This window comes from Tauraco erythrolophus, chromosome 1, assembly GCF_009769465.1.
Source record: "Tauraco erythrolophus isolate bTauEry1 chromosome 1, bTauEry1.pri, whole genome shotgun sequence".
In the NCBI taxonomy this organism is placed as follows: domain Eukaryota; kingdom Metazoa; phylum Chordata; class Aves; order Musophagiformes; family Musophagidae; genus Tauraco; species Tauraco erythrolophus.
The window spans coordinates 27926135-27942312 of NC_141465.1; positions in this window are offsets into that span (position 1 = coordinate 27926135).

Here is a 16178-nt window from a genome sequence, read left to right on the forward strand (position 1 = left end):
TTCATTTCAGACTTAGAGCATCTTTGCTTACCACTGTAATGCGTGGACATAGATAATGCATTTGTAGGGGATCTTTGAGAAAACAGGTCAGCTGTTACATGACTAGTAACCTTCATACAAGAAAAAATGTCTTGGGTCATTGAATTGAGCACCCTGCTTATTATACATAAATAGCTCATGCAGTCAGCTACAGAATATATGGAGCTTTATCTTAAAATCAGCTAAGTTTCCAGCTCCTGTAGCTCCTTTGAATTTCCCCAGGCTGTTCCAGATCCTCACTCCACTGATTGCTAGAAACTTCCCTTAATTTCCAGCCTAAATTTATTCACTGGAAATTTATGCTTATTTGATGCTGTGTCTACATATTTTCTTTGCTTCAAACATTTGCCATGATGACATATCCATATAGATCAGTGATTTTCCATTCAGCCTTTTTTGTTAGACAAAGCAAGTTAGCTTATTTTGTCTCCTCTCCACTCCCGCCAATCATTATAATGACATTTTTGAAATCAAAGTGGCTTTAGTATTTCAGCTTCAATTTATTTTTCTTGCGATAGATAACAAATCATTTACGATATTTTGAATGGAAATGAATCACTATTTTACATAATGCTAGTAATACACTCCTACCTGTAATGGAGATATCAGTACTGTAAAGGGTAATAAACATTTATATCTTCGAAAATCTCCCTCTTGGACTTTATTATCCTTTAAATGGGAATTACAAAAGCGGGAGTGCTCTCTTGCATTAATATAGGTTTTCTTTCTATTTCTAAAATATATTTATTTCCCATGCAAGAAAAAACAACAAAACTAACCAAAACCACAATGATGCAGTAATGCAGTGCTTTGGTCATACGGCTATTGGTCATATTCTTATAACGTTTTGAAGCTCTCTCTACACTACATAACACTAATTCTAGTAACCATGTAGACTTTTCCATATTTTAAGGTGCTTGCCCATTTGATTTGACATGATAAAATAAAAGTTTCTTTTTTAGTATGATACAGACAGAAAACACATCAAAACTCACTATTTTCATGTTAAATTGAGAGAGATTCCTGGATGACAATAATTTATGTAGCAAGTGGTTTATGTAGGCACACGTTGCTGACTGCATGCAGTAAGTATGCACACATGAGAGGGGAAGTGTTACATTCACAAGGAAGATGAACTTGCCTTATACTAGCTGGATAGAAAACACCCATCAAAACTATCCTCAGAAATGTAAAATGGATGCTGACAACTGCCCTGCATTTTACCAAATGTAAAACGGAATAACATCTTCAGACTGCACAATATTTGAAACAGATTTGCCTGGTAAATATAATTATTGGAAAACTGTTTTTCCATGGAAAGAATTACATTTTATAGTGACAGTGCATTTATCCCACTGTCTATGAAAAAAATTAAATCAGGCTCCCTGCATTCCTCTCTCACTGTTCAAATGTGCAAAGGTTCTGCAGATTTTCACATGAAGCTTCTGCATTGATTTCCTTTGTATTTATAAGCTTTAGAGGAAAATAGTTCTGACAGGAGGAAAAAGAGGACATGAAACATTTTGCCTCTAGTCTTTACAGTCCCTCAATACCTGCTGAAATGGAAGAAACAGGAGATATTGCATCAGCATCCATTATATCTTCCAGCAGAATGCTATTAATGAAAAAAAAAATTAACTGATAATATTCTCAAGGGAGCACCCTACAACATACTAATACATTTTCATAAGCTAGTTTACATACTGTATCTGCCAGGTCTTGCTGATATAAACCAAGGATGACTCACTTTATGTGGTGGTTTGTGATTCTCAACACTTTTCAGACTCACGGTTTAATAAAATGTCATTCTAGCTTTGAGCTCTCTGAAATGTGTCTCATGGCATTAATCGCCATTCATTGAATGTGGTATTAAAACTAAAGACAAAGACATAGTTGCACGGGAATGTGTTGATATTTTACAAATAGATAATTATGTAGTAATATTCTCAAAGAATCTACATGTACAGGAAGATTTTAAAAACTCTATGGCTAAAACCAATAAAGACATATTTCCAGATGGATTAGCTAGTTATCTCCAGTGCATTTGGGAGCAATGCATAACAAAACTTATTTGTGATTTGGTGCTTTGTTCCAACATAAAATCATTTCAAGTTTCAGCAATGTATTTCTTTAATAAAAATATTAGAAGAAAAAAAAAAAAACACAACACACAACACACCTGTAGAAAAAAGGGCATTTCAAATTGACTTTGAAAAGAGCCTGGAGATAAAGTGAATTTTATAAAACCAATGTCAGGTTTGGAAACCTCTCGTGAAGACCTACAAACAGTCATAAAAGATAAGATGAACTGAGGTGATAAAGATCACAGACAAGAACAGAAACAAATGTTTCTTTTGGAAATGCATGAAAGTACAAGGACTGAACAAGGTGATTATATCATGGATCATGTGAAAGGAGTTGTCACTTTCAACATTTCCCTTAGCAGTTCTCAGAAAGATGGCTGCAGCTCAAGTAAACTCAAAGATACCATCCATCCTGCTCTGAAAAAGTGATCCCTGATGCTATGTTCTGTCTCCCTCACATGTCCCCAGCATATGGACAAACTGCAAACACTGTCTGAACAGACCGGGCAGCAATCTTCATTTTGAGGAATCCACAGGCCCCTGGATACACATCCTCTGAGTGCACTCTCCAGCCATTACTGATTCACAGCTTGTGGACTGGAGAGTGACCTTTGGCTGGCCTAAACCCTGCCAACTCTCACAGAAGGCACCAAAGAAAAGGAACTGTGAAATCCTTGAGTGTAGGAGAGCAACTGAATAACATTGCCAACTGTAGCTCCATAGAGAAGAAAAAACAGTGACATGAAAGCCAGTGTCAGTTCACCTCCTTCAACGATGAAAGTTATCTCGACAAAAGCTCCTGGTTAATGAACTCCACAAAGCTGTTGACAGATGTAAGAGAATCAGCATGGTTATCTGGCATCCTACTATAATATGAGAAATCTTCAATCACCATGAGCAAACTAATTTTTATTTCATACCCAGATCTAAAGCAAAATGAAATTACTCTGCAGCTGCTTATCCACAATTTTCTCAGAAATTTTCCCCCAGAAAGAAAGATCAGAGTGAATGATAGAAGCAAAGATTGTCTTACAAAGCAATGTTGTTGTTTTGTATTGTTTTGTTTTGTTTTTAACTATGTGTTAAAATACAGCTATGTGTTTATGCAGTGCTGGCATTTTTTCTGCCCAAAAATTATTCATAAATTCCTTCTGTTCTCTGACACCAAAACAGAGTACAGTTTCACTGGCTATATGTTCAGTTTTTGATATTTCTTTCTCTTAAATTAAATGTCTTCTGGATAATCTGTACACTACAGTGTTTTTTGAATTGTTACCGGAGTTGTCACCACTTCTCGCCCTTAACAGTATCTCAGCTACCATGATTAAGTTTATAAGAAGCTATAATGTTGGATAAAATTATTAGTTATTTTACTAATGGTAAAACAGTAAAGTGGTTTTACTAATTACTATTCTATTCTGTTCTAATTAGTGGTTTTACTAACTAGTGGGTTTACTGTTATGAAAATTCCCAATTGTAAAACTGTATCTTGTCTTGGTAAGCTCCGTTTCTGTGAGCAAAGTTAGAAACATTTTAATCTCATAAATAGGGAAGTCACATTGAACCTCCCTGTCAAATAAGTATGCAAAAGGGAAAAGGTGTACTTCTTAGCTCATTCAGAGGAACGCATTATCTTTTCTCAGTCAAAAGCAACGTGCACAGAAACTACCAAATGTTGAATGTATTGCATACAAATCAGATTATGAGATGACTCATGGTCATATGGAGTCACAGTAAGTAAATAAGGCATTTATTGGTATGTCTTATACAGCTATGCTTTATTGTACTATAAAGTTGAACTATCTACCTATCCTACGGTCATCTGTCTAGAACATCAAAGCGTTGTATTTCCTGAGATTGAATAACTATTTAATCTTTTTAAGCCATTAAACCAAATAATAGAACTGTCTGGATAATACCATAAAATTTTACATTTTAATTTTGAAGATTACATAACAGACCATCCACTTCATGTCTTACTGTTTCAAAAAAGCATTCACCTCCTTCAGATGTTTCACTTCACAAAATAAGGTTTCAGTAAGAGATCCGTACAGCCTAAGAGAATAATGAAATGCAGAAAGGTTATTCAAACTCCCTTATCTATGCACAACTTAGAGGACTCCTTTTTGAGAAGCAGTTGAGTAGACAGATTGAGTGTGAGAGGTCTGGTTGCAGAATGGCTCAAAGCTGAGAAGAACCATAGGATTTTGCTATTAACTCATTCATTCCTGTTATGAACTTTGCCCTTCAGTGTTCTTGAGAGACCTAGCAGTACAATAAAATTTACTATGATGAAATATATATGTCTTTTGCTGAGAAAGTCCAGATTATCTGCTACTGAGGCTTTTCTGAAGAAAGTGTGAGGTTCTTTAATCTTTTAAAGACACATCTTTACTTGATGTTAAGAATTCATTTGATAAACCTGAAAGACAGACAAGAACAATTCTGACTACTTTGTCTTTTAAAACTGTTACTATCCCTACAGAGATTATTGATCTGATTGCCAGGCTTTTTGTTGCTTGGTAGGATTAAAAGACCATAAAAGCAAATACATTTGAATTTTAGCTCTCTTCAGAAAAAAATGCATTCCAAATATCGTGATTTAGACTGATTAAATTTGAAATCAATCAGCATGTGCCTTCAGCACTTGCTATTATACCTCCATGTACGTTTGAAAAAAATTTATATGCGCAATGGGAAAAGCAGTGGTGCATGAAAGCAAAGTGTTCAAAAAGTCCTATCAACTTCTCTTTATTGAAATAGAAAGTAAAATGTTGAACTTTTCAGAGATACTAGGGTTGGAAGAAAACTCTAGAAGTCTCTTCCACATTTAACGTTACAGAACGTTCAAACCACAGTAGTCAAATCACTGTTCATCACCTCATGGTAAGCTCCCTCTGATCATGTCATATATTTAGTCCTGGCAATGCCATGTGTTGTTAAACAAACTACCTCCCAAGTGATTATTATTCTTTACCAAAAGTTTGGAAATTGCTCTAAACACCCACAAATGTCCTAGAAATAAGGATGTGGCTTCTTATTTCTAAACACGGTCTGTTAATGTCAGCGATCATAGCAGCAGCAATGCTTTCCAAAAGGAATGAGCTTACCTGCATATTTGCTGAAGTTGGTATCCTGTCCATACCACCCACCACTGCCATGCATCTTTTATATTGGCCTTCCTTTCCCAGAGGGTTTTGTCCACTCTTAGCATTTTAACTCACTCTTTAGCCTGCTTCTAACTGTCTGTCTCCTTCAGATATTTTTCTTTGAATTCAACGTTTTCTGTTTATTTAATTACATGGATCTGTAACTAGCTTATTGCTTAATGAACAGATTAATTTATTGATCATTCACCAAATGTATTTACTATCTGACTAATTAATTAGCTAAAACACTGTGATTTATATACTCTGAATTGTCTGTTTGTTTACCTTAGTCTTTGAGTACAAATATTTAGTTCATCTATTGTTCGATTGATTCTTTCCTTGATCACTGATTTACAATTAATTATATTGATTTCCTGCATAAATAACCAGATATTTCAGTATCTATTTCTTCCATTGCTTCTCATTTCTCAACTGTTATGCTCATGACATACAGCCTCTGTCACATCTTGTCTGTAATGCCTTCTATCTCTTCACATCCACACATCCATTCTCCTGTGCATGACTTTCCCTCATACATTTCTACCAGCTCTGCTCAATTAGCTTGCCTGTATGTTTCAATTAGGTTCTAATAATCCTTCAATAGACTCTAATAAAAGGGGACTTAAAAACACTCAAAAATGTCTGCAATATCTCTCAGAAGATCTGAAGAAAAGATAGGACTGGAACCCAGTGGTATTTTTCCACGTATTTAACAAAGACTGATCTACCTATATAGATCCTAATATGTCTCCTTTTTGCCTCTAATTCTGTATTCTCAAACTTTATTTCTTTTGTTTTGGTTTGGTTTGTTTTTTTTGTTTTTATCATCCCCACATCTTTGTTATGCAGCTTTCTGGAATTAAAACAAAAATGAAACACAACTTTACACACCTGTATAACCTAGATTAGATCCTTGTAACTTAGTAAAGTTCTGACAAAACTTTTAAGTCTTCCATTGAGCTAATAAACAGTTAAACATAATTTTGTAAGACTTCAAGTCTTCAGGCTCAGAAAATGTACTCTAGATCTTAATGATCTAAAGAGGCTGTGGAACTTATCATCTTATCATCTCTTACCATCAGTTTGCTAGAAATGGAGTTACCAAACCCAGAAGTTTTCAATTAGACTCCCAAATATCTGTGTTGTTCTGCAGAGTGATGGAGAAATTATTTCTAACTATAGAAATGGGAGGCATATGTCATTATATTTTTTCCTTCAAATGCAAATAATAAAAACATCCACCCACATCACTGACCAGTCTTGCACATCACTGTGGGAACCTCATCTACTTCCCATCTCCTAGATGTCACTCCACATACCTTTTGAAAGATTTCCAGAAGACTGTCAAATTCAAAATACTTAGACAAAAGTGAGGAGTCAGACTGAGACCTTAACACTTTTAAAGGTCAAATATTGATAGCTTTTAGGGAACCAGTTCATAAGCCACAGCTGTACTATTGAATAAATTTTGGGTATATTTGGTCCTAGGCAAACAAACAAACAAAAAAAATCCAAGTCTATGACAACTCGCTGACACTGATGCTTGATTAAATGACTAACAGCCACTTACTCCTGAATATCTTCAGGAAAATACTAAATAGCTTAAAGAACATGCTATATCTATGTTGTTTGTGTAAATGGGGTTTTCTGCTCTACTGGTATTTTCAATAAGCCTTGGATTCCGTGGATGCAATCTTTTAAAAAAAATAGATAAACATAAATTATTTCTCGCTCTCTCTCTCATTGACACATACAAGCACTCTTACTCTTCCTGTTTTGTTTCTGTCATTATCTCAGTCTGCCAATATCTCAGACTACACATACAGTGGCTTAAATGAAGATGCCATGTCTTTCCATTCAGAGTGTAAATTTTGGAATGCATGATTTCTCACTGAAAAGTTTTATGAGTCAGAAGTGACAATGGGGAAGAATTTAATCATGCCAGCAGCTAGGGACATGATTAATGCATTAACAAAGTGATATTTAATGTGCCCAATGGGAAATACTAAATCTTCAGCGTTCTGTTTTAATGGTCTAAATCTTAATCTTTCAATAACTGCAGAGCATTGAATTTTTTGTTTACCTCAAGCTATAAAACAACTTTGACAGGCTTGTTATAAGATGGAACAACATGATCCAAGATTCGTTTGGTTTCACACTCATTAAGCTCTACAGCTTGCAGAAGAAAATTAGGAGAAACAAAGGGAAAGGGTAGAAACAAATCGAAAAAGTAACCACAAGCATTCAACATGGTTACACTTAAACACTTCTTAAACACTTAAAGAGTAATTTCCAGTGTTTCCTAGTAGACTCCCTTGAAAGCAAACTCTGAATGAAAGCAATGTGATCTGGATCTCAGTAACACATCCTGAGAAGTAATTAATTCGTTAGCACTGGCAAGGATATTTGCATTTCTGATCCTATGAGTTTAGACACAGATCCACAGACTTATTATTGTAACTTAATCATATACAGGGATTTAAATAGATTGGTGAGTGCAACTCATCCTTTTACTTTATGTTTCATGAGCTAACCCATTAAAAAATAATGGAACATAAACTTATTCTAATTTTTGCAATTTTTTTATATTGTTAGCAAGCACTCGGAGAGTTAGTCATTGAAAAATAAGATAGTTTAGGCTTTTTTTGTTGTTATTTTTTACTCCAAACACTTTGGAAAGATAAAATGTTATTTGATTTTAACCGACAAGACACACAAATCTCTGATTTAAATGACTGTATTGATGTTTATCCAAAGCACATTTCTAGTTATTTAGTCAGTTTAGATTTCTCTTCCTGTGCTTAATTTAAAGTGCAGTTTTATCCTTTTAAGGGAAACTAGAAAAGTCAAGAGAACATTCTTTTGTTTTTTCTTTATTTTTTCTCATTGCAATCTGTTTGGTTAATAGAGTTTCTTTATTAAAAAGGGAATAAACTGAAAACAGATGATTATTGCTATGCATTCTTAGGTAAGATCATTAATTCACTTTATTTGAATCATTACATTTTTTATTATTGTTATCCATTTCTATTTTAACTTAGAGCAGGTTGAAGTCTCTACTTCTCTTTTTGTTTTATCCAGTAAACTCTATTTATCGCTATCTGTCTTTTACCAAAAGAGATATATATTCAGAGGCAGTTTGACAGATTAAAAGTTATTTTAATACGGTACAAATTGTGACAAATTAAAAGTTACATAGCATTAGATGATAAGACATGTCAGTACCCTCTTGGAAGAATCTAAATGCTTATTTAATGTTTATTCCTCACACATGAAGCATAATTATTTCAACGAAACATTTTCTATCTATGATATGTACTATCTATCAGCTTACAAAGCTAAATTCAAAACATTTGCAGCTCCAAAAGAGGAGGCAGGTTCTTACACACCAGAATCAGAAGTGTTCTTTACAATTATATTTCACCCAGTAACTTAAAAAAAGAAAGTCTAAAAGTTTTAAAACAGAAAGTAGTAAAAAAAGTGGTTTGTACCAAATATCTTACTTGTTTTCTGTATGAGGAGCTAAGTGTTCCATTTCAGATTTTATACAACCTTCTGCAATATCACTAATAGTTAAAATGTAGAGGAAAGCATAATACTTAAAGTCAAGAGCTTATCTTATTGTAACTGACCCTCTCTTTTCTCATATTTGTTTCTATCAGTATATTCTATCTGCTCCAAACAGCTCTACATTTAGTTGGTTCTCTTTGCTTGAGGGAGAACGTGCAAGAGATTTGCTCATTGAAGGAAGCAGATGAAAAGTAACAGAAGTTCCTGGATGTGAAACCTGTGGCCACAAAAAAAAAAAAAAACCACAACAAAAAACAAACGACCACCACATACAGCCACTGTCACTACACTTTTGGCATTACAAGTGCCTCCATCATAACCACAAAACAGTGTAGTGGTGGTATTGTAATGCCTCTGTTTTTCTCAAATGTCTCAAATTCTCAGGACTTTGGATTCTGATGACCCTAAGCCTGGAGGGAAGCAGCCTTAAAGTGATAAAAGCAACAGAAGTGATAAAAGTGATAAAGACTACTCCCATCTGGGCTCCCACTTACTACTCTGTCATTGGAAAGATTTATCAGCTGATGCCTCCAGGTAGATAATAAAGTGTGTTAATGCTAGCTTGGCCAGGGGATTACTTCTCAGAACATTTTAGCTCTATTCATAGCTGTACTTTCAATTGCATGTGTAATTTAGAGTGAATTGCTGACAATTAATCTCCCTGTTCTTCTCTGCTGTAAAGCTAACAGTGTGAATTCTTTTGTTGTGCAGCACTTTAAAGCTCTATGAGTTACAAATGTTATGTGATCAATTATTGCTAGAAAGTTGAAATCAAATGCATATTTTTGCATTTATTTCCTTCCCTGTTAATTTCACGTATGTATTTAAATTGGAATTCATAAATGTTTGCTTATTTTACTCTAATACTTTCTATAGCCTACCTCAAAAGTCTGCAATGTATTTCTAAGCAAAGGATTTAGTGCTCCTATTTTTATGTGCAAAATTTCTTCTTGGCATGCCAAGCTTAAGTACTTTCCACGCACAAAACAAAATCCTAAATAAAAGGCTAGCAGTATCTATAGCAGACACCATCAGTGATTCATATAGAGTATGCTGTCACACACACTAGTGTGTCTGAACCTCACTTCCACTAAAATTGATGCAGCTAAACATACAACAATTTTGGAGGACTGTCCAGATCCTTCCGAGACAATTTGACTAGATTTTTGAACTAGTTTGTTATGCCCATACATATGCCAAATCTTCTACTAAATTGTTGTATAACCTTCTAACAACAGGCATTAGCCAAATATTTCAAAAGGTTCTACATACAGACATAATTAGTCATCTACAAGCCTGATTGACAAGGGGGCAAATGCTCAACCCATTACTGTACCACATATGCTTTTCCTTCAACTTCATTGCAACCTGAAAACAGCTAAGCACATAGGGGTGAGTTTGTCATTAAATCTATCCAGCAGTTCCTTTTCTCTTTACGTCCCCCAGACAGACTAAATAATTTACTATGGAAATATTCAGAAAGGCTTTAAATGCAATGGGAGACGAAAATTTGTTCTACAGACATTTGAAACTCACGCTCTTTCTGTGATTTCTTTCTTATAAATAACAAATTTTTGTTGTTTTTTGTTTTCGTTTGGTTGTTGTTTTTTTATTATTATTTTTTCTTCTTCTCTAAAACAGAAGAAAATCTCAAAGTTCCAGAACAGATGAACTTTCTTAACTTTCTCTGTGGAGTTACAAATTTTATGCCTAAAATTGTATTGTTAAATCAACAACTTATTAAGACAGCACAAACTTTAGGAAAATGCATATTGTTGGTTTGATGTTTTCCCTGAAGCATTAAATTAAAATAAATTTAAAATTACAACTAAATTAATTACACTTTCAACATTAAAAACATTACAAACACAAAGAATTTCTAAATGGCCAATGACTATCAAATTTCCCAAAATAGCCAGTACTGATATAAAACTAATATGACATTATATTTCTTTGTATCTTAGCAGTCTATGCAACTTTGTAAAAGAAAATTCTAAGATCCCTCTATGCAAAAACCCAAGTTTCCTTTCTGTTCAAATTCCTGCCACATGTGACTGTCATTAGGACAGGAGCATCTCTGCATTTTAAACTCAGAATATCATCTAAAACATCACTGAAATCAGAGGTAGCAATTCCATAGACTTCTGTGTGAGTTAGATCAAGGCCAGAAGACAGTAAGTACTGAATAGCTGAATTCCCTACCAGCTGATAATGTCATTTTCATGCTAGAGTTTTTAATCCTGAACTATTTTGTTTTTTATGGGCTACACTCAGAATATAGTCCATGAATAACAAATCTACTGAATTAATGGGTAAATGGTAAACACAATATACATTGCAAGGAGGTCTAATCATCAGAGAACACAATTCAGAAAAACATTTCAATGCCTTTCTGCTCTTTCTAGTAAATACAATTTTATCTTTCCCTTAAAGAGAGGAGCTAATATACTTTTTACCAACAATTCATCAGTTCTGTTTCATGACATTGTAAGTTAAATAGCACTGTGATAGCAAAGCATTTTTAAAGTTTTTTATTAGCAAGTCTTTCCATGAACTTCACATCATCCATAAAAAGAAGGTATTAATAATTATGTACACATCTTTAGTGAATTACTTTGCTTCAAATTTATTTGAAAGGCAATAGCTTTGTTCACCTCACCTATTCTGGGAAAAAAAATAAGATCGATTGGTCATACTTTTCATTGTCACAATCTGAACAGTAAGATTGAATTATTTTTAGTCTATGTGAAAGGCTTTAGGAAGTCATAAGCACAAAGTTACTTCAGTATTGTTTAAATGGCACACAGTGATGTGTATGTTTACATTTTGTTATAAAAAGCAGTGTGACATCATAGAGTTGAATTCTAGGAATAACGAAAAAGCGGACCAAAGTAAATATGAAGCTGTTAATCCAGTAATCATTTCAGATGGAGACTGTTTATAGCTCTTTTCCAAAGATTTCAAGGTTTTATTCTTCCTTCTTTCCCTCTTATATGTCTCATTCCAGTAATGGATAGGATATTAACTATTGAAAGTTTATATGGACATTGATACTACTTTACATGTCTTGTCACTGTTTATGACTCTCCTCAGATGCATTCAAATTTGATGCATAATGAATAAATTATTTAAAAGTTACCAAGTAGGTCTACCTGTAAATAAATTTAAGTTTGTCCTTTCCATTAAACAGAAAAAGGCTCTTCTACTCACTTAAACAAAGTTGATTCCGTTTTGTATAAAAACTGGTAAGAAAAGTTGATATGGACATTTGACAAGTTGGACTTCAAATAATAAATTTTATATATTGTAAATATTGCAAATATTGCAATATTGCTCTTGTCATGATTGCATTGAGCAGAAGTGGCTATCAAACTCTCTTGGCATCTGCATTCTGAATGAAAGAAGGCAAAACCATCTGAGGACATTTAAAAAAAGAAAAAAAACTCATAGTAACAAAAGACTGACAAACTGAGCTCTTCAGAATCACAGATGCTGTTTCTTCAATAGAATGTGTTACAGTACTAGAAGACCTATGCAAGACTCATTATCTCCACTAGGATAGAAAGATAATCTGCTTATTTGAACAAATATACAGATATAAAAGATGCATTTGTTATGTATTACAGCTCTCTAAGTTTGTGTATCTTCTTGCTAAAAGGTGAAAAGTCAAAGCTGCCAAATGCATTTCAAATAACTGAAATGTGAGACCCAGGAGAATTATTGTCACAAGATTACATTAGTGCAGGTTTTACTAATTTCTTTAACTAACTAGGTTTTCCTAAGTTTTGTTTCAGAATTCCGTATTTCTAGTATAGCCAGAGAGTTATTTTCATACAAGTCCTTTACTGGCACTTTACATCTCTGTTATTACAGTTAGGACTGGGCTGAAGGACAGTATATGAGGCCATGATAACCTGAGGGCCTGGGAGGAACTCAGGGAACTATAAACATACCTGTTCCAGAAAAGAAAGAGTCGTTCGTATGGATCAGCAGGGAAAACAAGCTATATATGAAATGTGAAGAATTGTGAAGTCATAACCAGAGAAGAGCAACACATTGTTTAATAATAAACTGTTTCTGCTCTTCCCACATCAGCACTATGTAGACAAAGTCATCCTAATGCTTTCTCCTCTTCAAACTTGTCAAAGTAAATTAACATTTTTTATTTAAATGAACAGCCATGAGCACTACTGTTTTTCACTACGCTTCCAGCTCTGTAACTCAATACATGAGCTTCCAGCATCTTCTCATGAAAGCCACCCCGTAGCCCTCCTGCTTGCCATGTAAACCCAATACAATAGTTCAGTTTAGTACATTTTAGTTTAGTATAGTAGGAATAAAGACTTCACTTAAGAATTTAAAGGGGAGGAGTTTGCTAGAATTTCTTGATTATTATTTTGTAAGACATAAATATGAAAAAAGAAAATAAAGGGATTTAGGAGATGTAGAAATATTCTTTACATCAACAAAACTTTAAATTAAATGTGAGAGAGTTTTACCAGAACAGTCTGTGGGATCACCACAAATTGAAATATGATTTCTAAATCAAATCATAAACATAACTCTCTCTTTTCTCTCACTCTCTCTTCCTTCACATGCACACACACATATCCATAGAAGATGTAGAAATGGACCATTATGTTGGTCCAACTCTGCAATTTTTTCTTCTCTAGACCAATAAGGTCTTTGTTCCTTAGAAAGATTTTATGCTTATATACTAAACAAGCAAAGATTTAAGATTTGTTAGGAACCACTGAAGAGTTTCTAAAAATATTCTACGGGATGTAGAACCAGTGATGTTGTTGAAGAGATTAAAGAAACTTTATTGTCCTTTTTTGTTACTGTATTTAAAAAAAATGTTTAAGGACAATCTATTATCTGTTATGCAAAATTTAGTGTGTTGTGGTTAAATTAATTAATACAACTGCATTATTTAGCTATTTGTGCTATCAGTTAATAAAAAGTCTCTAAAGGCTGACAGTCTTTGGAAAGAAAGTTTCCGGTCTGCTCATACCTGAGCGAGGACAAAAATCAGAACTTGTATTCATAACAATGAGACTTGAGACAACCTGGTGGTTCACCAAAGAAACCAAACAATGAGTCATTTGTGCATTCCCTTAGCTTACCAGGATAATTCCTGGGTTCAGTACCCTCAGCTGACACTGAGGCAGACCTGGTTCCCAATTTTTCCACAGCTGCTAAAACACCAACTCTCTCAACATGCTTTCTTCTCAATCACTCTCCACTTCTGAGACTTTGCCTAACGCAATTGATCTCAAAGATTACAGTTAAGCTTCTACAGTGATCAGTGCAGCACATCAGAGACAAAAAAAATTTCTTTCAGCATCTCTAGCAAATATACTGCCAGATAATCATCATTAATAAACAAGCAAAGCCCCTGGCTATAATTCTCCTTTCTGTAGAAGCGCATGAGGGCTGGTTCAGTTAAGGAAAGTATGTGCCCCATTAGGCTTCCTTCTATCTTCAGTGATGAGCATGGCTGGATTGAGGCAGAGAATCACCTGGGATTCACTACCACGTTTCTTCCCAGTTGATCTCAGCAGGGTACAGGCTGCAATCCAGAGGAAACAATCTCAGAGAGAGTGCCAGTCAGTCGTGCCAGCTCAACTGGTTACTGGAGCACATAACAGACTTGCTTGGGAAATGGGTCCAAATTATACCAACAAACAAATAAATAAACAGTGAAAGACACAGAGAGCTACCGTAGTTTGCAGTAGTTCTCCTGTTTTGTTATCTGCTTGCTTGCTAAAACAGTAGGCACTAGCTGTTCACTTTGGTGATGCAGACACACACTCTCAGAGCTGCTTTCATCTCCTCCTGTGAAACTGCCTGCCCAGCAAACAGGGGTCATTGCTGGGCTGGGAGGGAAGTGGGGAGAGAGGGGGATCCAAGTCTAATGTCAGAATATTTAACAGCTCCTGGTTTTGGTTCTGTAATAAAGTGTAACTAGGAGGCAAAATGACAGTAGCTACTAAAAACAAATTTACATTTGGGTGGGAGTCACTAGGCAGTTGGAGGTACTAAAGTCTTATATCAGCAGGATATGCTAGCTGTGAACAGAATTTTTGACTTGTCACCTAGTCGGTAAGATATCAAGGATGTTTCATTAGAAAGTTTGCATGTAAGCAAAAACATATTTAATGCCCAGGAATATTCACATTTCAGTGTAATTTCCTTTATAAATGAATAGGAATTTCTTACATTCAAAATATATGTTAGCTCTTATTCACACTTATCACAATAGCAACAAGACTAATTTAATAATGATTTGGGCAAGTGAGGAGAAATTAGCTAATTAGTGCCTTAAATGTCATATTAGAACTGAACCAACACGTGCACAAAATAATAGCAGGGATTTTTTTACAAGATCTTCAGTGACTCACTGGACCAGGTGGTGCTCTATAGCTCAGTTCCTCTTCTGTCTCCTGCTGCAGATGACAAAATTACTATTCTAAAAGACAAAACCAGGAGGAGCTTCCAAGTGGAATAAATCTGGGTTGGGGAGCTCTCTTCAGCTCTCTGCTATTTCCAGACGAGATTTCAAAAGTGTACCTGAAGAAAGGGAGTGATCAGAAAGCACCTCGCCCCACCAGACACTGGTAGAGGAAATTGCTACACGGCAGGGACTGCATGTCCTATACTTGGAGATGTAAGAGTGGCTGGCACACAAGATCCCCTTGGGTGCCTGTTGCAAATGGTCACTGGTGAGCTGCCTCACTCTCCTTTAAAGAAAATGTATAATATAGCAGAAAAAACCCACTACATTTCTGTTCAGACAGGCATCTTACAATTTATATAGCAAATTCATATTTAATGCTGAGATAATCAGGTCTCACAACACTGTTTTGACATGGAGCCAGGTCTTAGATAGTACAAAGCAGCAGGAGGACAGATATGCATGGAAGAGAGAAAGAACTAAACGAGAGTTAAGTGACTGCTTTGTTCTCAGTCTTGTGCACAAGTAGCTGCCATTGGTGAGCCTTCAATGACAATGTCTGGTTAGCACATGTTAAAGTGATCCGTTAAAAGATCCAATACATATTGAATATTTAAAAAAAAAAACAAACCCAAAGCTGAAAACATTAATTACCTTGTTCTCGTTAATTTCTTTGTTGCAGCTGCACAGTTATTTCTAGGCACAGTAATAATACAAAGGAAGCTTTGCTTTTTCTTCACCCTCTTTCCTTTCTTGGAAAAATGATGTGTGATTTATAGTAGAAGTATGACAAATGTTACTCCTAATCACTTGAGCCATACATGTTACTCCATCTTTTTAAAGGAAGAACAGATTTCAACTGCTAAGGTTTTATTTCCA